The sequence below is a fragment of the Pseudophryne corroboree genome, unplaced genomic scaffold, assembly GCF_028390025.1.
Source record: "Pseudophryne corroboree isolate aPseCor3 unplaced genomic scaffold, aPseCor3.hap2 scaffold_213, whole genome shotgun sequence".
Classification (NCBI taxonomy): domain Eukaryota; kingdom Metazoa; phylum Chordata; class Amphibia; order Anura; family Myobatrachidae; genus Pseudophryne; species Pseudophryne corroboree.
Genome location: NW_026968774.1, coordinates 785,876 through 812,445, shown reverse-complemented (window position 1 = coordinate 812,445; position 26,570 = coordinate 785,876). Strand labels below are relative to the sequence as shown.

The 26,570-nt window shown below is 47.3% G+C and overlaps 15 non-coding genes and 3 pseudogenes across 15 annotated transcripts; 3 read left to right on the top strand and 15 right to left on the bottom strand.

Moving 5' to 3' along the window:
• Positions 1-5,509: 5,509 nt before the first annotated feature.
• LOC135006460 (U1 spliceosomal RNA) lies at positions 5,510-5,673 on the bottom strand. The gene has a single exon (XR_010206658.1). It is a non-coding gene; the product is annotated as a U1 spliceosomal RNA (small nuclear RNA).
• A 671-nt stretch (positions 5,674-6,344) lies between these two features.
• Positions 6,345-6,507, bottom strand: LOC135006550 (U1 spliceosomal RNA). The gene has a single exon (XR_010206735.1). It is a non-coding gene; the product is annotated as a U1 spliceosomal RNA (small nuclear RNA).
• A 152-nt stretch (positions 6,508-6,659) lies between these two features.
• On the bottom strand, positions 6,660-6,823 carry LOC135006399 (U1 spliceosomal RNA). The gene has a single exon (XR_010206600.1). It is a non-coding gene; the product is annotated as a U1 spliceosomal RNA (small nuclear RNA).
• Positions 6,824-7,491: 668 nt separating this feature from the next.
• On the bottom strand, positions 7,492-7,655 carry LOC135006515 (U1 spliceosomal RNA). Its single transcript, XR_010206706.1, has one exon. It is a non-coding gene; the product is annotated as a U1 spliceosomal RNA (small nuclear RNA).
• A 152-nt stretch (positions 7,656-7,807) lies between these two features.
• On the bottom strand, positions 7,808-7,971 carry LOC135006638 (U1 spliceosomal RNA). Its single transcript, XR_010206813.1, has one exon. It is a non-coding gene; the product is annotated as a U1 spliceosomal RNA (small nuclear RNA).
• A 670-nt stretch (positions 7,972-8,641) lies between these two features.
• On the bottom strand, positions 8,642-8,804 carry LOC135006545 (U1 spliceosomal RNA). The gene has a single exon (XR_010206730.1). It is a non-coding gene; the product is annotated as a U1 spliceosomal RNA (small nuclear RNA).
• Positions 8,805-8,956: 152 nt separating this feature from the next.
• LOC135006633 (U1 spliceosomal RNA) lies at positions 8,957-9,120 on the bottom strand. The gene has a single exon (XR_010206808.1). It is a non-coding gene; the product is annotated as a U1 spliceosomal RNA (small nuclear RNA).
• Positions 9,121-9,822: 702 nt separating this feature from the next.
• Positions 9,823-9,957, bottom strand: LOC135006536 (U1 spliceosomal RNA; annotated as a pseudogene).
• A 152-nt stretch (positions 9,958-10,109) lies between these two features.
• Positions 10,110-10,273, bottom strand: LOC135006379 (U1 spliceosomal RNA). Its single transcript, XR_010206581.1, has one exon. It is a non-coding gene; the product is annotated as a U1 spliceosomal RNA (small nuclear RNA).
• Positions 10,274-12,634: 2,361 nt separating this feature from the next.
• On the top strand, positions 12,635-12,790 carry LOC135006562 (U1 spliceosomal RNA). Its single transcript, XR_010206739.1, has one exon. It is a non-coding gene; the product is annotated as a U1 spliceosomal RNA (small nuclear RNA).
• A 674-nt stretch (positions 12,791-13,464) lies between these two features.
• On the top strand, positions 13,465-13,628 carry LOC135006458 (U1 spliceosomal RNA). Its single transcript, XR_010206656.1, has one exon. It is a non-coding gene; the product is annotated as a U1 spliceosomal RNA (small nuclear RNA).
• Positions 13,629-13,780: 152 nt separating this feature from the next.
• Positions 13,781-13,943, top strand: LOC135006529 (U1 spliceosomal RNA). The gene has a single exon (XR_010206719.1). It is a non-coding gene; the product is annotated as a U1 spliceosomal RNA (small nuclear RNA).
• Positions 13,944-17,247: 3,304 nt separating this feature from the next.
• Positions 17,248-17,411, bottom strand: LOC135006350 (U1 spliceosomal RNA). Its single transcript, XR_010206553.1, has one exon. It is a non-coding gene; the product is annotated as a U1 spliceosomal RNA (small nuclear RNA).
• Positions 17,412-18,103: 692 nt separating this feature from the next.
• Positions 18,104-18,245, bottom strand: LOC135006475 (U1 spliceosomal RNA; annotated as a pseudogene).
• Positions 18,246-18,397: 152 nt separating this feature from the next.
• Positions 18,398-18,561, bottom strand: LOC135006569 (U1 spliceosomal RNA). The gene has a single exon (XR_010206747.1). It is a non-coding gene; the product is annotated as a U1 spliceosomal RNA (small nuclear RNA).
• A 692-nt stretch (positions 18,562-19,253) lies between these two features.
• LOC135006474 (U1 spliceosomal RNA) lies at positions 19,254-19,395 on the bottom strand (annotated as a pseudogene).
• Positions 19,396-19,547: 152 nt separating this feature from the next.
• Positions 19,548-19,711, bottom strand: LOC135006593 (U1 spliceosomal RNA). Its single transcript, XR_010206770.1, has one exon. It is a non-coding gene; the product is annotated as a U1 spliceosomal RNA (small nuclear RNA).
• A 6,737-nt stretch (positions 19,712-26,448) lies between these two features.
• LOC135006602 (U5 spliceosomal RNA) lies at positions 26,449-26,564 on the bottom strand. Its single transcript, XR_010206779.1, has one exon. It is a non-coding gene; the product is annotated as a U5 spliceosomal RNA (small nuclear RNA).
• Between the last annotated feature and the right edge of the window lie 6 nt (positions 26,565-26,570).

The following is a 26,570-nucleotide window of genomic DNA, read 5'->3' as shown; positions in this document are numbered from 1 at the left end:
GGTTATTATATATATAGCACATGGAATTGCCACATCTCCCTATATGATAATTTCATTACACTGTAACATAATAAGAATTAACTCTTTAACAGTGTAAATAGAGAGTAATGAATCTCTGACACATGGAATATATTATTTCTTAGATGAATTGGATAAACCATTATGACAGACACTTTGCTTCCTAATAAGAATTGAGGTGGCTATACCTCTAAGGAAAGCATTATTGCCTACGCCTAGATCAGATTAAATAAGATCTGGCTGAATATATGAAGGAAGGTTGCTATTTATATGAGAATTGGAATTGCTATATTCCTTAAGGCAACCCCACCGATTGATATATGTTGTCAATTAAGTATATCTGAACGGCTATATCTGGACCAGATTTAATAAGATCTGGCTGATTATATGAAGGAGGGCTGCTATTTATATTGGAATTGCCATATTCCTTAAGGCAACCGCACCTGTTGGTATATCTCGCCAATTAACTATATCTAAACAGCTAAATTAAAGCTATTCATCATTTTTTTAGTTTGGATATTAATAAATATGATCTTTCCATGATGCATAGAGATTTCCCTATCAAGTGATTCCTTATCCGATATAGAAAGCTATCCCCCTGTGGTATTGAATTTAGGAATATAGTCTTAGGGGACACAGAGAAATAAGTGATCCCCATCTACCTAAGCACCCCACAAATTGGAGGTTAGCTTACCGGTTATACTCAATCACCCCCACAAATTCGCCAATGGGGATGGCTTCCCGGGAGGTAACCCCTATTGAGTGAAGGGAGTATATAGGATACGACCCAGTGGTACCTGACGACATAGATACTAACAGCTATTTAATAACATTACGCTAGAAAGTGATTATTAGCAACATATATATCTATATAAACAACCCCGCCAGGGTTGTGCCTTCAAAAATAATCACACACGGACACGCTTTTTAAACCTTTTTTTCACATCTCTTTATTCTTCTTATGTACATGTATGTTAGTTCTGTGATTTTAACCTTTATGTTTCACTGCAGTTTGGGATAATAATATTAATATTTATCCAATTTTAATACATACTTAATAAAGGTTATATTTTATGATTCATTCATTCTGTCCAGTGCGTCAACAGTGCAGATTTCTTCTTGTTTTTTCTCCCAAATTCTATAACAATGACAGTAAATGTTGTTTCTTTTCAAACAGAACTTTCTTGACCATGCTACTTGCTTGAAAGATCTGGGAGCACATGGAAAACAGTACAAACCATGCAGTATCACAAGAGCCTTTATTTGATCTTTCATGAAGATAGAGCAGAATTGAGGACACGTCAACAATTTCTGCCGAAGGTGGTTCATCTTTCCACATGGTGCCTTTGGCCACTGACACCTTCGTTGAGTCAAAGTCTCTGGCTGTGGTCAGAACTTTGAAAATTTATGTCACCAGAACGGTTCAGATTAGGAAAACAGAGGCTCTGTTTGTCCTGTATGCTCCCAACAGGATTGGGTGTCCTGCTTCCATGTAGACCATTATGCGCTGGATCTGTGGTAAGATTCAGCATGCTCATTCCATGGCAGGATTGCCGTTACTGAATTAGGTGAAGACCCATTCTACTAGAAAGGTGGGTTCATCCTGGGCAGCTGGTCGGGGAGTCTCGGCATTGCAACTTTGCCGAGCAGCTATTTAGTAAACACTTTTGCTAAGTTTTACAAGTTTGATACCTTGGCTGATGATAACCTCAAGTTGGGTCATTCGGTGCTGCAGAGTCGTACGCACTCTCCCACCCGTTCAAGAGCTTTGGTATAACCCCATGGTTCTTAATGTGACCCCAGCATCCTCTAGGTCGTATGAGAAAATAGGATTTTAATACCTACCGGTAAATCCTTTTCTCTTAGTCCGTAGAGGATGCTGGGCACCCGTCCCAGTCCATACTGTGTCTGCAGTTATTACTTGTGGTTATACACATGTTATGTTATGGTTCTGGTCAGCTTTTTGCTGCAATTGTTCATGCCGTTGGCTTGTGTTCTGTTGAATGCCACGTTCTGCGGCATGCTTAAGGTGTGAGCTGGTAAGATGCTCACCTTAGTTTAACAATAAATCCTTTCCTCGAAATGTCCGTCTCCCTGGGCACAGTTCCTATAACTGGAGTCTGGAGGAGGGGCATAGAGGGAGGAGCCAGTTCACACCCTTTGAAAGTCTTAAAGTGCCCATGTCTCTTGCGGATCCCGTCTATACCCCATGGTTCTTAATGTGACCCCAGCATCCTCTACGGACTAAGAGAAAAGGATGCCCTTGCGCACTATCCTGACTTCTCCTCCCGTCTGCTTACTTTGTGCCTTCCAACGCACAATGCGAACTACAGGTGGTGCTGCAGGGCCCACACCCTTTTACTTGCCTTACAGAACAGCTCTGGAGCTGTTACAGTGCCCAGCTGCTGCAAGAAATCAGCTTGAATGCTTCAGGGGATGGGGCATGGCCAACATGAGCCCCACACCAAAGGAGGGTGGGGGTGTTTAATGCGAACTAGGGGTCATCCAAGCACCGCAAAAGGCCGCCATGCCCTGCATGCCCCTTTTCTCTTTTCATATGCAGATGAGGGTTCCAGCCAACTTTGGCCCACATCTTGGATGACATCACCGTATGCAAATCCGTCTTCTGCAGACCTTCCCCCAGGAATGCTTGTACTAGTTGTTGCATATGGTTTGATATTTGATGGTGCTTCAATATTAGGCAGCCTTCCACCCTCCCATGTTCATCTGAACAGATGTGGTCTCCCTGCAGTTGTTGTCCCCAGACGAGAGTTCCCTTGTGCGTCCTCAGTTGAATCTCCTTAACTTGACGGGGGAGGGGCTGCCCGAGCAGCCACCCTCCCCAGCCCTATCCCAACTCATACTTATTTTGCATATGAGATCTCTTGATCATGAAGATTGTTCTCACAGGGTGAGGTTCATCCATTATATTTTAAAATAGGAAGGTACAAATTACATATTTGAATTGCATCTATGTGCTGGATTCAAATGTCCCCCCCCCCCCCTTCCTTTCTCAATTGTGCCCGTCAGCAGCTATTCTAAGGTTGCTGCCAATGGGTGTGACACATTAATTTCTTCTGTGGGGTACACTGGACTCCACAAGGATTCACATTGGGGTGTAGAGTAGGATCTTGATCTGAGGCACCAACCGGCTCAAAGCTTTTGACTGTTCCCAAGATGCTCAGCGCATCCTCCTCTATAACCCCGCTTCCATGAACAGGGAGCTCAGTTTGTAGTTGGTGCCTTCAGTAGCAGGCCACTTAACAGGGGCCTGCCTCAGGCAGCCTATTCTTAGCTATTAATTTTGACAAGAAAAGAAGAACTTGTTTTATGAGAATCTACAAGGGCTGCAGCAGGCTAGGTCTAATAGACATCTTTACTGCAGCTTCATCACTCCCAGCGGCGCTGTATACTCCCGTGCCCTGGTTGCTGGGTCACTGCAGCGGAGGCTCCAGTTTCTTCCTAAGGTCAGTCACACACACACCGCCCTTCCGGATCACGAGGCCGCTGATGAAGGGGAGCGTGGCCGTAGGGGGTGGACCGTGTGCGCACTGGCGTGGACACTGATTACTGGGCAGCCGCTCCACTAGCCACCAGGTACAGTTAAGGAGCACAGGTCTGGGAGTTTTACTCCTATATTAACCCAATTTTGTACTGCCCGCAGCGCATTGTGATAGGTAATAGGGCCTGATTCAGGTTGGAATGCAATCACAATAAGCGATCCAACTGCAAAAATTGCTAACAGCATACGCATGTGCCTTCATTTTCTGCGGCACCCCGCAGAGAATGCGATCGCCTCTGCCTGTCAATCGGGGCGGGGGGGGAGAGGGGGGTCAGCAACACTCCATTTCCAAGTCAGGGATGGAGCGGTGCGGGGGCAAGGCTTCAAAATGGGGTCTGCAACGGAGGAGACACAGGGGGCGTGGTCACAGCGGCTGTATGACATCACATTCAGCCGCTGTGATCACAAAAATGGTGGCGGCTTCCTGCGCGCACATACAGTCTGCACCAGCAGGAGGCTACACCATTTTTTATGATCACGCTGAACTGCAGTGCGACTGCAATTACAGCATGGTCAAGAATGGAGGCGTCATGCTGGGTGGCCATGCCCTGTCACTGTGCAGGAGCCAGCACCGCACACACACTAGTCCCCGGGTGCAGCCCCCAACCCCCGGGACACCCGGAGCAACAAAATGTAGATTCAGGCCACCAGGCCACGCCCCTACCTATGAAACCATGCCTCCTTTTTACCATTGCGCTGCTTATCTGCGCGCACTGCATTACAATCTCCTTCGCCACCTCTCTGGGTGTCACCAGTGATAGTGACACCTCTGCCATGCTTGTAGCAGCTGGTCCTAAGATCTACGCCTCAAGCCCTGAGTGTTTGCCCTTGTGACTTGTTGATCATCATAGCGAAGCAGATGCTTACAGAAAACTGCAGGGGCTTAGATTGAAAATAAAAAAATTGATGGGTATAAGGTAGAGAGGAGCGGGTTCGGTTCTCCGAGAACCGAATTCCCGACGAACTCCACGTGGTTTACACTGGTCCGAGGCAGGCTCGGTTGTTCCCGCCTGACTCGGAAAACCTGAACAAGGGAAAATGTCATCATCCCGCTGTCGGATTCTCTCGAGATTCGGATTCCATATAAAGAGCTGCGCGTTGCCGCCATTTTTACTCGTGCATTGAAGAGAGAGCGGAGAGGACGTGGCTATGTTCTCTCAGTGGAAATCTCAATATCAGTGCTCAGTATCAGTGGTTACTTATTGCTGCTCAGTAATACTAGTAGTGTGTCTCTCCTGCTCAGTGTCAGTTCTCAGTAGTATCCTCATCAGTGCTCAGTATCACTGCTCATTGTCTTGTGCTGCATTGTGGTGCTCAGCATACTACAGTACATTACTAATAGTCCAGTGCTGCATCTTGCTGCTCAGTGTCAGTTCTAGTATCCTCATCAGTGCTCACTATCACTGCTCATTACATTGTGGTGTTCTGTATACTACAGTAACATAGTAATATAGTAACATATAGTAACATAGTTTTTGAGGTTGAATAGAGGCAAATTGCCCATCGTGTTCAACCTGTTTTAAGTTGTGATGATTCTACATACTTGCTGAATAATGTTTTATGACTAGTTAGCTACTATAACTCATGTTACCCCCGGATTAACCATGTTGATATTTTAAGTATTATAACCTTGGATAGCTTTTTCATTCAGAAATGTATCCATTCCTTTTTTAAATCCAATTACAGAGTCCGCCATTACCACCTTCCCTGGCAGGGAATTCCACATCCTGATTGCCCTAACAGTGAACATCATAGTATCTCACCTGGCAGGTAAGTAGGAGTTGGGCTAGAGCTGTGGAGGATTGCTGCTCGGGCACCCCCTGTCAAGTGAAGGAGATCCAACTGAGGCAGCACAAGGGAACTCTCGAAAGAAGAACAAGGCTAGAGGAAGATCTGAGACAAAGAAATCTGACTTTTACCAGAGCTGACCAGAGGAAAGCACAAACGCAGTCCCCCACTACCACAAATAATGCAGTCGAGTTTCCCACATTTGGGGAAATCACAGGGGTCAGCATACCCAGAGTGCAATGAATGAACCTCACCCTGGGAGAACAATCTTCATGACCATGGTATCTCCTATGCAAAATAAGTATGATTTGGGATAGGGCTGGGGAGGGCCGCTGCTCAGGCACATCTCTGTCAAGTAAAGGAGATTCAACTGAGGCAACACAAGGGAACTCTCATCTGGGGACAACAACTGCAGGGAGAACACATATTTTCAGATGAACATGGGAGGGCAGAAGGCTGCCTAACACTGAAGCACCCCCAAACAACAAACCAAATGCAACTACTAGTGCAAGCATTCCTGGGGGAAGGCCTGCAGCAGATGGATTTGCATATGGTGATGTCATCCAAGCAGTGGGTCAAAGTTGGCTTCAACCCTCGTCTGCATATGAAAATAAAAAAGGGGTGTGCAGGGCATGGCGGCCTTTTGCGGCGCTTGGATGACCCCTAGTTTGCATTAAACACCTCCACCTTCCTTCGGTGTGGGGCTCATGTTGGCTATGCCCCAGCCCCTGAAGCATTCAAGCTGATTTCTTGCAGCAGCTGGGCACTGTAACAGCTCCAGAGCTGCTCTGTAAAGCAAGTAAAAGGGTGTGGGCCCTGCAGCACTACCTGTAGTTTGCATTGTGCGTTGGAAGGCACAAAGTAAGCAGACGGGAGAAGTCAGGATAGTGCACAAGGGCATAGAAGGGAGCGGCTCAAGAAAAGAGAAGTGGAAACAGACAGCAAACTAGGCTGGAGAGAGACCTGAGACAAAGAGATCTGAATTATACGAGAGCCGACCAGAGGAAACACAAATTATGTAATCAAGTGTCCCACATTTGGGGAAATCGTAGGAGCAGCACACCCAGAGTGCATTGGGTGAGCCTTGCCCTGGGAGAAGCACCTTCCTGATCATAGTATCTCACCTGGCAGGTAAGTAGGAGTTGGGCTAGAGCTGGGGAGGGTCGCTGTTCGGGCACCCCCCTGTCAAGTGAAGGAGATCCAACTGAGGCAGCACAAGGAAACTCTCGAAAAAAGAACAAGGCTAGAGGAAGATCTGAGACAAAGAAATCTGACTTTTACCAGAGCTGACCAGAGGAAAGCACAAACACAGTCCCCCACTACCACAAATAATGCAGTCGAGTTTCCCACATTTGGGGAAATGACAGGGGTCAGCATACCCAGAATGCAATGAATGAACCTCACCCTGGGAGAACAATCTTCATGACAATGGTATCTCCTATGCAAAATAAGTATGATTTGGGATAGGGCTGGGGAGGGCCGCTGCTCAGGCACATCTCTGTCAAGTAAAGGAGATTCAACTGAGGCAGCACAAGGGAACTCTCATCTGGGGACAACAACTGCAGGGAGAACACATATTTTCAGATGAACATGGGAGAGCAGAAGGCTGCCTAATACTGAAGCACCCCCAAACAACAAACCAAATGCAACAACTAGTACAAGCATTCCTGGGAAAAGGTCTGCAGAAGACGGATTTGCATACGGTGATGTCATCCAAGCAGTGGGCCAAAGTTGGCTGGAACCCTCATCTGCATATGAAAAGAGAAAAGGGGTATGCAGGGCATGGCGGCCTTTTGCGGCGCTTGGATGACCCTTAGTTCGCATTAAACACCTCCACCCTCCGTCGGTGTGGGGCTCATGTTGGCTATGCCCCAGCCCCTGAAGCATTCAAGCTGATTTCTTGCAGCAGCTGGGCACTGTAACAGCTCCAGAGCTGCTCTGTAAGGCAAGTAAAAGGGTGTTGGCCCTGCAGCACTACCTGTAGTTTGCATTGTGCGTTGGAAGGCACAAAGTAAGCAGACAGGAGAAGTCAGGAGAGTGCACAAGGGCAAGGGCAGGGGCTCAAGAAAAGAGAAGTGGAAACAGACAGCAAACTAGGCTGGAGAGAGACCTGAGACAAAGAGATCTGAATTATACGAGTAGCCGACCAGAGGAAACACAAATTATGTAGTCAAGTGTCCCACATTTGGGGAAATCGTAGGAGCAGCACACCCAGAGTGCAATGGGTGAGCCTTGCCCTGGGAGAAGCACCTTCCTGATCATAGTATCTCACCTGGCAGGTAAGTAGGAGTTGGGCTAGAGCTGGGGAGGGTCGCTGCTCGGGCACCCCCCTGTCAAGTGAAGGAAATCCAACTGAGGCAGCACAAGGAAACTCTCAAAAAAAGAACAAGGCTAGAGGAAGATCTGAGACAAAGAAATCTGACTTTTACCAGAGCTGACCAGAGGAAAGCACAAACACAGTCCCCCACTACCACAAATAATGCAGTCGAGTTTCCCACATTTGGGGAAATCACAGGGGTCAGCATACCCAGAATGCAATGAATGAACCTCACCCTGGAAGAACAATCTTCATGACCATGGTATCTCCTATGCAAAATAAGTATGATTTGGGATAGGGCTGGGGAGGGCCGCTGCTCAGGCACATCTCTGTCAAGTAAAGGAGATTCAACTGAGGCAGCACAAGAGAACTCTCATCTGGGGACAACAACTGCAGGGAGAACACATATTTTCAGATGAACATGGGAGAGCAGAAGGCTGCCTAATACTGAAGCACCCCAAACAACAAACCAAATGCAACAACTAGTACAAGCATTCCTGGGGGAAGGTCTGCAGAAGACGTATTTGCATACGGTGATGTCATCCAAGCAGTGGGCCAAAGTTGGCTGGAACCCTCATCTGCATATGAAAAGAGAAAAGGGGTATGCAGGGCATGGCGGCCTTTTGCGGCGCTTGGATGACCCTTAGTTCGCATTAAACACCTCCACCCTCCGTCGGTGTGGGGCTCATGTTGGCTATGCCCCAGCCCCTGAAGCATTCAAGCTGATTTCTTGCAGCAGCTGGGCACTGTAACAGCTCCAGAGCTGCTCTGAAAGGCAAGTAAAAGGGTGTGGGCCCTGCAGCACTACCTGTAGTTTGCATTGTGCGTTGGAAGGCACAAAGTAAGCAGACAGGAGAAGTCAGGAGAGTGCACAAGGGCATAGAAGGCAGCGGCTCAAGAAAAGAGAAGTGGAAACAGACAGCAAACTAGGCTGGAGAGAGACCTGAGACAAAGAGATCTGAATTATACGAGAGCCGACCAGGGGAAACACAAATTATGTAGTCAAGTTTCCCACATTTGGGGAAATCGCAGGAGCAGCACACCCAGAGTGCAATGGGTGAGCCTTGCCCTGGGAGAAGCACCTTCATGATCATAGTATCTCACCTGGCAGTTATGTAGGAGTTGGGCTAGAGCTGGGGAGGGTCGCTGCTCGGGTACCCCCCTGTCAAGTGAAGGAGATCAAACTGAGGCAGCACAATGGAACTCTCGAAAGAAGAACAAGGCTAGAGGAAGATCTGAGACAAAGAAATCTGACTTTTACCAGAGCTGACCAGAGGAAAACACAAACACAGTCCCCCACTACCACAAATAATGCAGTTGAGTTTCCCACATTTGGGGAAATCACAGGGGTCAGCATACCCAGAATGCAATGAATGAACCTCACCCTGGGAGAACAATCTTTATGACCATGGTATCTCCTATGCAAAATAAGTATGATTTGGGATAGGGCTGGGGAGGGCCGCTGCTCAGGCACATCTCTGTCAAGTAAAGGAGATTCAACTGAGGCAGCACAAGGGAACTCTCATCTGGGGACAACAACTGCCGGGAGAACACATATTTTCAGATGAACATGGGAGGGCAGAAGGCTGCCTAATACTGAAGCACCCCCAAACAACAAACCAAATGCAACAACTAGTACAAGCATTCCTGGGGGAAGGTCTGCAGAAGACGGATTTGCATACAGTGATGTCATCCAAGCAGTGGGCCAAAGTTGGCTGGAACCCTCATCTGCATATGAAAAGAGAAAAGGGGTATGCAGGGCATGGCGGCCTTTTGCGGCGCTTGGATGACCCTTAGTTCGCATTAAACACCCCCACCCTACTTCGGTGTGGGGCTCATGTTGGCCATGCCCCAGCCCCTGAAGCATTCAAGCTGATTTCTTGCAGCAGCTTGGCACTGTAACAGCTCCAGAGCTGCTCTGTAAGGCAAGTAAAAGGGTGTGGGCCCTGCAGCACTACCTGTAGTTTGCATTGTGCATCGGAAGGCACAAAGTAAGCAGACAGGAGGAGAAGTCAGGATAGTGCACAAGGGTATAGAAGGGAGGGGCTCAAGAAAAAAGAAGTGGAAACAGACAGCAAACTAGGCTGGAGAGAGACCTGAGACAAAGAGATCTGAATTATATGAGAGCCGACTAGGGGAAACACAAATTATGCAATCAAGTTTCCCATATTTGGGGAAATCGCAGGGGCAGCACACCCAGAGTGCAATGGGTGAGCCTTGCCCTGGGAGAAGCAACTTCATGATCATAGTATCTCACCTGGCAGGTAAGTAGGAGTTGGGCTAGAGCTGGGGAGGGTCGCTGCTCGGGCACCCCCCTGTCAAGTGAAGGAGATCCAACTGAGGCAGCACAAGGGAACTCTTGAAAGAAGAACAAGGCTAGAGGAAGATCTGAGACAAAGAAATCTGACTTTTACCAGAGCTGACCAGAGGAAAGCACAAACACAGTCCCCCACTACCACAAATAATGCAGTTGAGTTTCCCACATTTGGGGAAATCACAGAGGTCAGCATACCCAGAACGCAATGAATGAACCTAACCCTGGGAGAACAATCTTCATGACCATGGTATCTCCTATGCAAAATAAGTATGATTTGGGATAGGGCTGGGGAGGGCCGCTGCTCAGGCACATCTCTGTCAAGTAAAGGAGATTCAACTGAGGCAGCACAAGGGAACTCTCATCTGGGGACAACAACTGCAGGGAGAACACATATTTTCAGATGAACATGGGAGGGCAGAAGGCTGCCTAATACTGAAGCACCCCCAAACAACAAACCAAATGCAACAACTAGTGCAAGCATTTCTGGGGGAAGGCCTGCCGCAGATGGATTTGCATATGGTGATGTCATCCAAGCAGTGGGTCAAAGTTGGCTTCAACCCTCGTCTGCATATGAAAAGAGAAAAGGGGCATGCAGGGCATGGCGGCCTTTTGCTGCGCTTGGCTGACCCCTAGTTTGCATTAAACACCTCCACCCTCCGTCGGTGTGGGGCTCATGTTGGCTATGCCCCAGCCCCTGAAGCATTCAAGCTGATTTCTTGCTGCAGCTGGGCACTGTAACAGCTCCAGAGCTGCTCTGTAAGGCAAGTAAAAGGGTGTGGGCCCTGCAGCACTACCTGTAGTTTGCATTGTGCGTTGGAAGGCACAAAGTAAGCAGACAGGAGAAGTCTGGAGAGTGCACAAGGGCATAGAAGGCAGCGGCTCAAGAAAAGAGAAGTGGAAACAGACAGCAAACTAGGCTGGAGAGAGACCTGAGACAAAGAGATCTGAATTATACGAGAGCCGACCAGGGGAAACACAAATTATGCAGTCAAGTTTCCCACAGGAGTATATAGGATACGACCCAGTGGTACCTGACGACATAGATACTAACAGCTATTTAATAACATTACGCTAGAAAGTGATTATTAGCAACATATATATCTATATAAACAACCCCGCCAGGGTTGTGCCTTCAAAAATAATCACACACGGACACGCTTTTTAAACCTTTTTTTCACATCTCTTTATTCTTCTTATGCACATGTATGTTAGTTCTGTGATTTTAACCTTTATGTTTCACTGCAGTTTGGGATAATAATATTAATATTTATCCAATTTTAATACATACTTAATAAAGGTTATATTTTATGATTCATTCATTCTGTCCAGTGCGTCAACAGTGCAGATTTCTTCTTGTTTTTTCTCCCAAATTCTATAACAATGACAGTAAATGTTGTTTCTTTTCAAACAGAACTTTCTTGACCATGCTTCTTGCTTGAAAGATCTGGGAGCACATGGAAAACAGTACAAACCATGCAGTATCACAAGAGCCTTTATTTGATATTTCATGAAGATAGAGCAGAATTGAGGACACGTCAACTATTTCTGCCGAAGGTGGTTCATCTTTCCACATGGTGCCTTTGGCCACTGACACCTTCGTTGAGTCAAAGTCTCTGGCTGTGGTCAGAACTTTGAAAATTTATGTCACCAGAACGGTTCAGATTAGGAAAACAGAGGCTCTGTTTGTCCTGTATGCTCCCAACAGGATTGGGTGTCCTGCTTCCATGTAGACAATTATGCGCTGGATCTGTGGTAAGATTCAGCATGCTCATTCCACGGCAGGATTGCCGTTACTGAATTAGGTGAAGACCCATTCTACTAGAAAGGTGGGTTCATCCTGGGCAGCTGGTCGGGGAGTCTCGGCATTGCAACTTTGCCGAGCAGCTATTTAGTAAACACTTTTGCTAAGTTTTACAAGTTTTAGAGTAAAGGAGATTCAACTGAGGCAGCACAAGGGAACTCTCATCTGGGGACAACAACTGCAGTGAGAACACATATTTTCAGATGAACATGGGAGGGCAGAAGGCTGCCTAATACTGAAGCACCCCCAAACAACAAACCAAATGCAACAACTAGTACAAGCATTCCTGGGGGTAGGTCTGCAGAAGACGGATATGCATATAGTGATGTCATCCAAGCAGTGGGCCAAAGTTGGCTGGAACCCTCATCTGCATATGAAAAGAGAAAAGGGGTATGCAGGGCATGGCGGCCTTTTGCGGCGCTTGGATGACCCTTAGTTCGCATTAAACACCCCCACCCTCCTTCGGTGTGGGGCTCATGTTGGCCATGCCCCAGCCCCTGAAGCATTCAAGCTGATTTCTTGCAGCAGCTTGGCACTGTAACAGCTCCAGAGCTGCTCTGTAAGGCAAGTAAAAGGGTGTGGGCCCTGCAGCACTACCTGTAGTTTGCATTGTGCATTGGAAGGCACAAAGTAAGCAGACAGGAGGAGAAGTCAGGATAGTCCACAAGGGTATAGAAGGGAGGGGCTCAAGAAAAAAGAAGTGGAAACAGACAGCAAACTAGGCTGGAGAGAGACCTGAGACAAAGAGATCTGAATTATATGAGAGCCGACCAGGGGAAACACAAATTATGCAGTCAAGTTTCCCACATTTGGGGAAATCGCAGGGGCAGCACACCCAGGTGAGATACTATAATCAGGAAGGTGCTTCTCCCAGGGCAAGGCTCACCCATTGCACACTGGGTGTGCTGCTCCTACGATTTCCCCAAATGTGGGACACTTGACTGCATAATTTGTGTTTCCTCTGGTCGGCTCTCGTATAATTCAGATCTCTTTGTCTCAGGTCTCTCTCCAGCCTAGTTTGCTCTCTGTTTCCACTTCTTTTTTCTTGAGCCCCTCCCTTCTATACCCTTGTGGACTATCCTGACTTCTCCTCCCGTCTGCTTACTTTGTGCCTTCCAATGCACAATGCAAACTACAGGTAGTGCTGCAGGGCCCACACCCTTTTACTTGCCTTACAGAGCAGCTCTGGAGCTGTTACAGTGCCCAGCTGCTGCAAGAAATCAGCTTGAATGCTTCATGGGATGGGGCATGGCCAACATGAGCCCCACACCAAAGGAGGGTGGGGGTGTTTAATGCGATCTAGGGGTCATCCAAGCACCGCAAAAGGCCGCCATGCCCTGCACGCCCCTTTTCTCTTTTCATATGCAGATGAGGGTTGAAGCCAACTTTGACCCACTGCTTGGATAACATCACCATATGCAAATCCATCTGCTGCAGGCCTTCCCCCAGGAATGCTTGCACTAGTTGTTGCATTTGGTTTGTTGTTTGGGGGTGCTTCAGTATTAGGCAGCCTTCTGCCCTCCCATGTTCATCTGAAAATATGTGTTCTCCCTGCAGTTGTTGTCCCCATATGAGAGTTCCCTTGTGCTGCCTCAGTTGAATCTCCTTTACTTGACAGAGATGTGCCTGAGCAGCGGCCCTCCCCAGCCCTATCCCAAATCATACTTATTTTGCATAGGAGACACCATGGTCATGAAAATTGTTCACCCAGGGTGAGGTTCATTCATTGCATTCTGGGTATGCTGACCCCTGTGATTTACCCAAATGTGGGAAACTCGCCTACATTATTTGTGGTAGTTGGGGACTGTGTTTGTGTTTTCCGCTGGTCAGCTCTGGTAAAAGTCAGATTTCTTTGTCTCAGATCTTCCTCTAGCCTTGTTCTTCTTTCGAGAGTTCCATTGTGCTGCCTCAGTTGGATCTCCTTCACTTGACAGGGGGGTGCCCGAGCAGCGACCCTCCCCAGCTCTAGCCCAACTCCTACTTACCTGCCAGGTGAGATACTATGATCTTGAAGGTGCTTCTCCCAGGGCAAGGCTCAACCATTGCACTCTGGGTGTGCTGCCCCTGCGATTTCCCCAAATATGGGAAACTTGACTGCATAATTTGTGTTTCCCCTGGTCGGCTCTCGTATAATTCAGATCTCTTTGTCTCAGGTCTCTCTCCAGCCTAGTTTGCTGTCTGTTTCCACTTCTCTTTTCTTGAGCCGCTCCCTTCTATGCCCTTGCGCACTATCCTGACTTCTCCCGTCTGCTTACTTTGTGCCTTCCAACGCACAATGCGAACTACAGGTAGTGCTGCAGGGCCCACACCCTTTTATTTGCCTTACAGAGCAGCTCTGGAGCTGTTACAGTGCCCAGCTGCTGCAAGAAATCAGCTTGAATGCTTCAGGGGCTGGGGCATAGCCAACATGAGCCCCACACCGAAGGAGGGTGGAGGTGTTTAATGCGAACTAGGGGTCATCCAAGCGCCGCAAAAGGCCGCCATGCCCTGCATAACCCTTTTCTCTTTTCATATGCAGATGAGGGTTCCAGCCAACTTTGGCCCACTGCTTGGATGACATCACCGTATGCAAATTCGTCTCCTGCAGACCTTCCCCCAGGAATGCTTGTACTAGTTATTGCATATGGTTTGATATTTGATGGTGCTTCAGTATTAGGCAGCCTTCCGCCCTCCCATGTTCATCTGAAAAAATGTGGTCTCCCTGCAGTTGTTGTCCCCAGACGAGAGTTCCCTTGTGCTTCCTCAGTTGAATCTCCTTAACTTGACGGGGGAGGGGCTTGCCCGAGCAGCCACCCTCCCCAGCCCTATCCCAACTCATACTTATTTTGCATATGAGATCTCTATATCATGAAGATTGTTATCACAGGGTGAAGTTCATCCATTATATTTTAAAATAGGAAGGTTCAAATTACATATTTGAATTGCATCTATGTGCTGGATTCAAATGTCCCCCCCCCCTTCCTTTCTCAATTGTGCCCGTCAGCAGCTATTCTAAGGTTGCTGCCAATGGGTGTGACACATTAATTTCTTCTGTGGGGTACACTGGACTCCACAAGGATTCACATTGGGGTGTAGAGTAGGATCTTGATCTGAGGCACCAACCGGCTCAAAGCTTTTGACTGTTCCCAAGATGCTCAGCGCATTCTCCTCTATAACCCCGCTTCCATGAACAGGGAGCTCAGTTTGTAGTTGGTGCCTTCAGTAGCAGGCCACTTAACAGGGGCCTGCCTCAGGCAGCCTATTCTTAGCTATTAATTTTGACAAGAAAATAAGAACTTTTTTTATGAGAATCTACAAGGGCTGCAGCAGGCTAGGTCTAATAGACATCTTTACTGCAGCTTCATCACTCCCAGCGGCGCTGTATACTCCCGTGCCCTGGTTGCTGGGTCACTGCAGCGGAGGCTCCGGTTTCTTCCTAAGGTCAGTCACACACGCACCGCCCTTCCGGATCACGAGGCCGCTGATGAAGGGGAGCGTGGCCGTAGGGGGTGGACCGTGTGCGCACTGGCGTGGACACTGATTACTGGGCAGCCGCTCCACGAGCCACCAGGTACAGTTAAGGAGCACAGGTCTGGGGTTTTTTCTCCCATATTAAACCAATTTTGTACTGCCCGCAGCGCATTGTGATAGGTAATAGGGCCTGATTCAGGTTGGATTGCAATCACAATAAGCGATCCAACTGCAAAAATTGCTAAGAGCATACGCATGTGCCTGCATTTTCTGCGGCACCCCGCAGAGAATGCGATCGCCTCTGCCTGTCAATCGGGGCAGGGGGGGAGAGGGGGGTCAGCAACACTCCATTTCCAAGTCAGGGATGGAGCGGTGCGGGGGCAAGGCTTCAAAATGGGGTCTGCAACGGAGGAGACACAGGGGGCGTGGTCACAGCGGCTGTATGACATCACATTCAGCCGCTGTGATCACAAAAATGGTGGCGGCTTCCTGCGCGCACATACAGTCTGCACCAGCAGGAGGCTACACCATTTTTTATGATCACGCTGAACTGCAGTGCGACTGCAATTACAGATTGGTCAAGAAGGGAGGCGTCATGCTGGGTGGCCATGTCCTGTCACTGTGCAGGAGCCAGCACCGCTCACACACTAGTCCCCGGGTGCAGCCCCCAACCCCCGGGACACCCGGAGCAACAAAATGTAGATTCAGGCCACCAGGCCACGCCCCTACCTATGAAACCATGCCTCCTTTTTACCATTGCGCTGCTTATCTGCGCGCACTGCATTACAATCTCCTTCGCCACCTCTCTGGGTGTCACCAGTGATAGTGACACCTCTGCCATGCTTGTAGCAGCTGGTCCTAAGATCTACGCCTCAAGCCCTGAGTGTTTGCCCTTGTGACTTGTTGATCATCATAGCGAAGCAGATGCTTACAGAAAACTGCAGGGGCTTAGATTGAAAATAAAAAAATATATGGGTATAAGGTAGAGAGGAGCGGGTTCGGTTCTCCGAGAACCGAATTCCCCACGAACTCCACGTGGTTTACACTGGTCCGAGGCAGGCTCGGTTGTTCCCGCCTGACTCGGAAAACCTGAACAAGGGAAAATGTCATCATCCCGCTGTCGGATTCTCGCGAGATTCGGATTTCATATAAAGAGCTGCGCGTTGCCGCCATTTTTACTCGTGCATTGAAGAGGGAGCGGAGAGGACGTGGCTATGTTCTCTCAGTGGAAATCTCAATATCAGTGCTCAGTATCAGTGGTTACTTATTGCTGCTCAGTAATACTAGTAGTGTGTCTCTCCTGCTCAGTGTCAGTTCTCAGTAGTATCCTCATCAGTGCTCAGTATCACTGCTCATTGTCTTGTGCTGCATTGTGGTGCTCAGCATACTACAGTACATTACTAATAGTCCAGTGCTGCATCTTGCTGCTCAGTGTCAGTTCTAGTATCCTCATCAGTGCTCACTATCACTGCTCATTACATTGTGGTGTTCTGTATACTACAGTAACATAGTAATATAGTAACATATAGTAATATAGTTTTTGAGGTTGAAAAGAGGCAAATTGCCCATCGTGTTCAACCTGTTTTAAGTTGTGATGATTCTACATACTTGCTGAATAATGTTTTATGACTAGTTAACTACTACAACTCATGTTACCCCCGGATTAACCATGTTGATATTTTAAGTATTATAACCTTGGATAGCTTTTTCATTCAGAAATGTATCCATTCCTTTTTTAAATCCAATTACAGAGTCCGCCATTACCACCTTCCCTGGCAGGGAATTCCACATCCTGATTGCCCTAACAGTGAAGATCATAGTATCTCACCTGGCAGGTAAGTAGGAGTTGGGCTAGAGCTGTGGAGGATTGCTGCTCGGGCACCCCCTGTCAAGTGAAGGAGATCCAACTGAGGCAGCACAAGGGAACTCTCGAAAGAAGAACAAGGCTAGAGGAAGATCTGAGACAAAGAAATCTGACTTTTACCAGAGCTGACCAGAGGAAAGCACAAACACAGTCCCCCACTACCACAAATAATGCAGTCGAGTTTCCCACATTTGGGGAAATCACAGGGGTCAGCATACCCAGAATGCAATGAATGAACCTCACCCTGGGAGAACAATCTTCATGACCAAGGTATCTCCTATGCAAAATAAGTATGATTTGGGATAGGGCTGGGGAGGGCCGCTGCTCAGGCACATCTCTGTCAAGTAAAGGAGATTCAACTGAGGCAGCACAAGGGAACTCTCATCTGGGGACAACAACTGCAGGGAGAACACATATTTTCAGATGAACATGGGAGGGCAGAAGGCTGCCTAAAACTGAAGCACCCCCAAACAACGAACCAAATGCAACTACTAGTGCAAGCATTCCTGGGGGAAGGCCTGCAGCAGATGGATTTGCATATGGTGATGTCATCCAAGCAGTGGGTCAAAGTTGGCTTCAACCCTCGTCTGCATATGAAAAGAAAAAAGGGGTGTGCAGGGCATGGCGGCCTTTTGCGGCGCTTGGATGACCCCTAGTTCGCATTAAACACCTCCACCCTCCTTCGGTGTGGGGCTCATGTTGGCTATGCCCCAGCCCCTGAAGCATTCAAGCTGATTTCTTGCAGCAGCTGGGCACTGTAACAGCTCCAGAGCTGCTCTGTAAAGCAAGTAAAAGGGTGTGGGCCCTGCAGCACTACCTGTAGTTTGCATTGTGCGTTGGAAGGCACAAAGTAAGCAGATGGGAGAAGTCAGGATAGTGCACAAGGGTATAGAAGGGAGGGGCTCAAGAAAAAAGAAGTGGAAACAGACAGCAAACTAGGCTGGAGAGAGACCTGAGACAAAGAGATCTGAATTATATGAGAGCCGACCAGGGGAAACACAAATTATGCAGTCAAGTTTCCCACATTTGGGGAAATCGCAGGGGCAGCACACCCAGAGTGCAATGGGTGAGCCTTGCCCTGGGAGAAGCATCTTCATGATCATAGTATCTCACCTGGCAGGTAAGTAGGAGTTGGGCTAGAGCTGGGGAGGGTCGCTGCTCGGGCACCCCCCTGTCAAGTGAAGGAGATCCAACTGAGGCAGCACAAGGGAACTCTCGAAAGAAGAACAAGGCTAGAGGAAGATCTGAGACAAAGAAATCTGACTTTTACCAGAGCTGACCAGAGGAAAGCACAAACACAGTCCCCCACTACCACAAATAATGCAGTTGAGTTTCCCACATTTGGGGAAATCACAGGGGTCAGCATACCCAGAATGCAATGAATGAACCTAACCCTGGGAGAACAATCTTCATGACCATGGTATCTCCTATGCAAAATAAGTATGATTTGGGATAGGGCTGGGGAGGGCCGCTGCTCAGGCACATCTCTGTCAAGTAAAGGAGATTCAACTGAGGCAGCACAAGGGAACTCTCATCTGGGGACAACAACTGCAGGGAGAACACATATTTTCAGATGAACATGGGAGGGCAGAAGGCTGCCTAATACTGAAGCACCCCCAAACAACAAACCAAATGCAACAACTAGTGCAAGCATTCCTGGGGGAAGGCCTGCAGCAGATGGATTTGAATATGGTGATGTCATCCAAGCAGTGGGTCAAAGTTGGCTTCAACCCTCGTCTGCATATGAAAAGAATAAAGGGGTGTGCAGGGCATGGCGGCCTTTTGCGGCGCTTGGATGACCCCTAGTTCGCATTAAACACCTCCACCCTCCTTCGGTGTGGGGCTCATGTTGGCTATGCCCCAGCCCCTGAAGCATTCAAGCTGATTTCTTGCAGCAGCTGGGCACTGTAACAGCTCCAGAGCTGCTCTGTAAAGCAAGTAAAAGGGTGTGGGCCCTGCAGCACTACCTGTAGTTTGTATTGTGCGTTGGAAGGCACAAAGTAAGCAGACGGGAGAAGTCAGGATAGTGCACAAGGGTATAGAAGGGAGGGGCTCAAGAAAAAAGAAGTGGAAACACACAGCAAACTAGGCTGGAGAGAGACCTGAGACAAAGAGATCTGAATTATATGAGAGCCGACCAGGGGAAACACAAATTATGCAGTCAAGTTTCCCACATTTGGGGAAATCGCAGGGGCAGCACACCCAGAGTGCAATGGGTGAGCCTTGCCCTGGGAGAAGCATCTTCATGATCATAGTATCTCACCTGGCAGGTAAGTAGGAGTTGGGCTAGAGCTGGGGAGGGTCGCTGCTCGGGCACCCCCCTGTCAAGTGAAGGAGATCCAACTGAGGCAGCACAAGGGAACTCTCGAAAGAAGAACAAGGCTAGAGGAAGATCTGAGACAAAGAAATCTGACTTTTACCAGAGCTGACCAGAGGAAAGCACAAACACAGTCCCCCACTACCACAAATAATGCAGTTGAGTTTCCCACATTTGGGGAAATCACAGGGGTCAGCATACCCAGAATGCAATGAATTAACCTAACCCTGGGAGAACAATCTTCATGACCATGGTATCTCCTATGCAAAATAAGTATGATTTGGGATAGGGCTGGGGAGGGCCGCTGCTCAGGCACATCTCTGTCAAGTAAAGGAGATTCAACTGAGGCAGCACAAGGGAACTCTCATCTGGGGACAACAACTGCAGGGAGAACACATATTTTCAGATGAACATGGGAGGGCAGAAGGCTGCCTAATACTGAAGCACCCCCAAACAACAAACCAAATGCAACAACTAGTGCAAGCATTCCTGGGGGAAGGCCTGCCGCAGATGGATTTGCATATGGTGATGTCATCCAAGCAGTGGGTCAAAGTTGGTTCAAACACCTTTGCAAAGTTCTATAAGTTTGATACCCTGGCTGAGGAGGACCTCCTGTTTGCTCAATCGGTGCTGCAAAGTCATCCGCACTCTCCTGCCCGTTTGGGAGCTTTGGTATAATCCCCATGGTCCTTACGGAGTCCCCAGCATCCTCTAGGACGTAAGAGAAAATAAGATTTTAAACCTACCGGTAAATCTTTTTCTCGTAGTCCGTAGAGGATGCTGGGTGCCCGTCCCAAGTGCGGTCTACTTCTGCAAGACTTGTATATAGTTATTGCTTACATAAGGGTTATATGTTAGTTTTCATCGGTCTTGGACTGATGCTATGTTGTTTTCATACTGTTAACTGGGTAGTATATCACAAGTTATACGGTGTGATTGGTGTGGCTGGTATGAATCTTGACCTTGGATTAACAAAAATCCTTTCCTCGTACTGTCCGTCTCCTCTGGGCACAGTTTCTCTAACTGAGGTATGGAGGAGGGGCATAGAGGGAGGAGCCAGTGCACACCCAGATCTAAAGTCTTTCTTAAAGTGCCCATGTCTGCTGCGGAGCCCGTCTATCCCCCATGGTCCTTACGGAGTCCCCATCATCCTCTACGGACTACGAGAAAAAAAAATTACCGGTAGGTTTAAAATGTTATTTTTTTCTCTGCAACCCACTGCTAAATTGTGCTTCCTAGCTGTTTTTTATAAAATCACTTAATTAAATCTAACTCTGATTACGTCAGAGAAGGCCAGGTACCCTACACCATAAGAGGGGGTTTGAAATTTTGACTTGTCTACTTAAAGATCACCAAAATCTGATGACAAGGTCAATTACATCCCTGGGTGGGATTGAACCACCAACCTTTTGGTTAATAGCCCATGTAAGTGCAAGAAATCCTGAAGCACTCACTCATCATGGGAAAGTACCAATGTGTTTCTTACAAAAATTCTCCAGATTATTGACTTTTTAAAGTTTTTCTAGGAAACGTTCTAGATGAATGCTTATTAGCCTTTGTCAGTATTGACTTTCGCAAGGTGTCTCTGTGGCGCAATCGGTTAGCATGTTTGGCTATTAACCAAAAGGTTGGTGGTTCAATCCCACCCAGGGATGTAATTGACCTTGTAATCAGATTTTGGTGATCTTTAAGTAGACAAGTCAAAATTTCAAAAACCCCCCTTATGGTGTAGGGTACCTGGCCTTCTCTGATGTAATCAGAGTTAGATTTGATTAAGTGATTTTATAAAAAAACAGCTAGGAAGCACAATTTAGCAGTGAGTTGCAGAGAAAAAAAATTATGCTGGCAGAAAAGTCCAATTGAGTGATTAAACAGCTCTTCATTTTCTGATTTTATGTTTATGCTAACAAATTTGCTCTCTGAAAAGTGTCCACAAAGCCAAGTCTCTGATTAACACCTTTGTAGGAATGGTTTTTCACCTATTACTGAATTAAACTTGCTTCATTGGAAAGGCATCAAAGATGCATCCTCATTTCAATGTCTACTGAAATAATACAGGTTGACACCAGGAAACGTCACTGCATCCTTGCTGCTTCCTCATGGGGAAGTCTGTTTAATGTGAAAACAAGGTGATATCTAATCAGCACACAGGTAAGGAATTAAGAAAATCTTTCTTTATGGGTGAAGATGTTTCTCACAAATTGTTGTCCCAATGCATCATTGAAATTCAAGATGGAAGATGATTTTCATATATCACTTGTACATTTTGCATTGCTCTTCTGGTGACAATGTAGTTTGTTTTTGTCAATTACCATTTCAGTAATAGGGTAAAGAAAATTAAGTGGATTTTTTAAAGAAAACAATGCTGTCAATATACTATTAAAACAAATTAAAATGATAAAAGTTATTGTACTTTAAGTAAAAATAAAAGTGCCAAAATATCAATCCCAGTTTTTGATTACTTTAATTATAAAAAAAAAAATGCACATAGCAGAGGATAGTTTCGATCAATCGACCTCTGGGTTATGGGCCCAGCATGCTTCCATTGCACTACTCTGCTGCTCATGGAAGTGTCAGAGATCCTGAAGACTAAATTGATTAAAGGCCTTAAAGTACTGGACTATAAGGAAAGACTTACTAGGCTGAATATTTATACACTAGAAAAGAGGTGCCTAAGAGGAGATATTATTAATATCTTCAAATATGTAAAGATACATAACAAAGAGTTATCAGAGGAATTATTTATTAAAAGAACACGTGGTCACTCGCTGCGACTGGAGGAAAGTTCAGAACGCAATGGAGGAAAGGTTTCTTCACTGTTAGGGCAATCAGGATGTGGAATTCCCTGCCAGGGAAGGTGGTAATGGCGGACTCTGTAATTGGATTTAAAAAAGGAATGGATACATTTCTGAATGAAAAAGCTATCCAAGGTTATAATACTTAAAATATCAACATGGTTAATCCGGGGGTAACATGAGTTATAGTAGCTAACTAGTCATAAAACATTATTCAGCAAGTATGTAGAATCATCACAACTTAAAACAGGTTGAACACGATGGGCAATTTGCCTCTATTCAACCTCAAAAACTATGTTACTATATTACTATGTTATTGTAGTATACAGAACACCACAATGCAATGAGCAGTGATAGTGAGCACTGATGAGGATACTAGAACTGACACTGAGCAGCAAGATGCAGCACTGGACTATTAGTAATGTACTGTATTATGCTGAGCAACACAATGCAGCACAAGACAATGAACAGTGATACTGAGCACTGATGAGGATACTACTGAGAACTGACACTGAGCAGGAGAGACACACTACTAGTATTACTGAGCAGCAATAAGTAACCACTGATACTGAGCACTGATATTGAGATTTCCACTGAGAGAACATAGCCACGTCCTCTCCGCTCTCTCTTCAATGCACGAGTAAAAATGGCAGCAACGCGCAGCTCTTTATATGGAATCCGAATCTCGCGAGAATCCGACAGCGGGATGATGACATTTTCCCTTGTTCAGGTTTTCCGAGTCAGGCGGGAACAACCGAGCCTGCCTCGGACCAGTGTAAACCACGTGGAGTTCGTGGGGAATTCGGTTCTCGGAGAACCGAACCCGCTCCTCTCTACCTTATACCCTATCAATTTTTTTATTTTCAATCTAAGCCCCTGCAGTTTTCTGTAAGCATCTGCTTCGCTATGATGATCAACAAGTCACAAGGGCAAACACTCAGGGTTTGAGGCGTAGATCTTAGGACCAGCATGGCAGAGGTGTCACTATCACTGGTGACACCCAGAGAGGTGGCGAGGGAGATTGTAATGCAGTGCGCGCAGATAAGCAGTGCAATGGTAAAAAGGAGGCATGGTTTCATAGGTAGGGGCGTGGCCTGGTGGCCTGAATCTACATTTTGTTGCTCCGGGTGTCCCGGGGGTTGGGGGCTGCACCCGGGGACTAGTGTGTGAGCGGTGCTGGCTCCTGCAAAGTGACAGGGCATGGCCACCCAGCATGACGCCTCCCTTCTTGACCATGCTGTAATTGCAGTCGCACTGCAGTTCAGCGTGATCATAAAAAATGGTGTAGGCTCCTGCTGGTGCAGACTGTATGTGCGCGCAGGAAGCCGCCACCATTTTTGTGATCACAGCGGCTGAATGTGATGTCATACAGTCGCTGTGACCACGCCCCCTGTGTCTCCTCCGTTGCAGACCCCATTTTGAAGCCTTGCCCCCGCACCGCTCCATCCCTGACTTGGAAATGGAGTGTTGCTGACCCACCTCTCCCCCCCTTCCCCGCCCCGATTGACAGGCAGAGGCGATCACATTCTCTGCGGGGTGCCGCAGAAAATGCAGGCACATGCGTATGCTCTTAGCAATTTTTGCAGTTGGATCGCTTATTGTGATTGCAATCCAACCTGAATCAGGCCCTATTACCTATCACAATGCGCTGCGGGCAGTACAAAATTGGGTTAATATAGGAGAAAAACCCCCAGACCTGTGCTCCTTAACTGTACCTGGTGGCTAGTGGAGCGGCTGCCCAGTAATCAGTGTCCACCGCAGTGCGCACACGGCCCACCCCCTACGGCCTCGCTCCCCTTCAGCAGCGGCCTCGTGATCCGGAAGGGTGGTGTGTGTGTGACTGACCTTAGGATGAAACCGGAGCCTCCGCTGCAGTGACCCAGCAACCAGGGCACGGGAGTATACAGCGCCGCTGGGAGTGATGAAGCTGCAGTAAAGATGTCTATTAGACCTAGCCTGCTGCAGCCCTTGTAGATTCTCATAAAACAAGTTCTTCTTTTCTTGTCAAAATTAATAGCTAAGAATAGGCTGCCTGAGGCAGGCCCCTGTTAATTGGCCTGCTACTGAAGGCACCAACTACAAACTGAGCTCCCTGTTCATGGAAGCGGGGTTATAGAGGAGAATGCACTGAGCTTCTTGGGAACAGTCAAAAGCTTTGAGCCGGTTGGTGCCTCAGATCAAGATTCTACTCTACACCCCAATGTGAATCCTTGTGGAGTCCAGTGTACCCCACAGAAGAAATTAATGTGTCACACCCATTGGCAGCAACCTTAGAATAGCTGCTGACGGGCACAATTGAGAAAGGAAGGGGGGGGGGGGGGACATTTGAATCCAGCACATAGATGCAATTCAAATATGTAATTCGTACCTTCCTATTTTAAAATATAATGGATGAACCTCACCCTGTGAGAACAATCTTCATGATCAAGAGATCTCATATGCAAAATAAATATGAGTTGGGATAGGGCTGGGGAGGGCTGCTCGGGCAGCACCTCCCCCGTCAAGTTAAGGAGATTCAACTGAGGAAGCACAAGGGAACTCTCGTCTGGGGACAACAACTGCAGGGAGACCACATCTTTTCAGATGAACATGGGAGGGCGGAAGGCTGCCTAATACTGAAGCACCATATGCAACAACTAGTACAAGCATTCCTGGGGGAAGGTCTGCAGCAGACGGATTTGCATACGGTGATGTTATCCAAGCAGTGGGCCAAAGTTGACTGGAACCCTCATCTGCATATGAAAAGAGAAAAGGGGCATGCAGGGCATGGCGGCCTTTTGCAGTGCTTGGATGACCCCTAGTTCACATTAAACACCCCCACCCTCCTTTGGTGTGGGGCTCATGTTGGCCATGCCCCATCCCCTGAAGCATTCAAGCTGATTTCTTGCAGCAGCTGGGCACTGTAACAGCTCCAGAGCTGTTCTGTAAGGCAAGTAAAAGGGTGTGGGCCCTGCAGCACCACCTGTAGTTCGCATTGTGCGTTGGAAGGCACAAAGTAAGCAGACGGGAGGAGAAGTCAGGATAGTGCGCAAGGGCATTCTTTTCTCTTAGTCCGTAGAGGATGCTGGGGTCACATTAAGAACCATGGGGTATAGACGGGATCCGCAAGAGACATGGGCACTTTAAGACTTTCAAAGGGTGTGAACTGGCTCCTCCCTCTATGCCCCTCCTCCAGACTCCAGTTATAGGAACTGTGCCCAGGGAGACGGACATTTCGAGGAAAGGATTTATTGTTAAACTAAGGTGAGCATCTTACCAGCTCACACCTTAAACATGCCGCAGAACGTGGCATTCAACAGAACACAAGCCAACGGCATGAACAATTGCAGCAAAAAGCTGACCAGAACCATAACACAACATGTGTATAACCACAAGTAATAACTGCAGACACAGTATGGACTGGGACGGGTGCCCAGCATCCTCTACAGACTAAGAGAAAAGGATTTACCGGTAGGTATTAAAATCCTATTTTCTCATACGACCTAGAGGATGCTGGGGTCACATTAAGAACCATGGGGTTATACCAAAGCTCTTGAACGGGTGGGAGAGTGCGTACGACTCTGCAGCACCGAATGACCCAACTTAAGGTTATCATCAGCCAAGGTATCAAACTTGTAAAACTTAGCAAAAGTGTTTACTAAATAGCTGCTCGGCAAAGTTGCAATGCCGAGACTCCCCGACCAGCTGCCAAGGATGAACCCACCTTTCTAGTAGAATGGGTCTTCACCTACTTCAGTAACGGCAATCCTGCCGTGGAACGAGCATGCTGAATCTTACCACAGATCCAGCGCATAATGGTCTGCATGGAAGCAGGACACCAAATCCTGTTGGGAGCATACAGGACAAACAGAGCCTCTGTTTTCCTAATCTGAACCGTTCTGGTGACATACATTTTCAAAGTTCTGACCACAGCCAGAGACTTTGACTCAACGAAGGTGTCAGTGGCCAAAAGCACCATGTGGAAAGATGAACCACCTTCGGCAGAAATTGTTGACGTGTCCTCAATTCTGCTCTATCTTCATGAAAGATCAAATAAAGGCTCTTGTGATACTGCATGGTTTGTACTGTTTTCCATGTGCTCCCAGACCTTTAAGCAAGTAGCATGGTCAAGAAAGTTCTGTTTGAAAAGAAACAACATTTACTGTCATTGTTATGCAAATAAACTTACATTAAAGCTAACAAGAAAGCACACTCGTTCTGTCTTTAAACTGATAAAAGAAACCCCAATAATATGGGGCATGCAAAAATTGAGATAAAACTCAGTTTTGCTCCTCTCCACGGAAATCTTTAATAAAAGGCGAAATATTTGTTAGTTCTGAAGAGAAACCAGAGCATGACCAA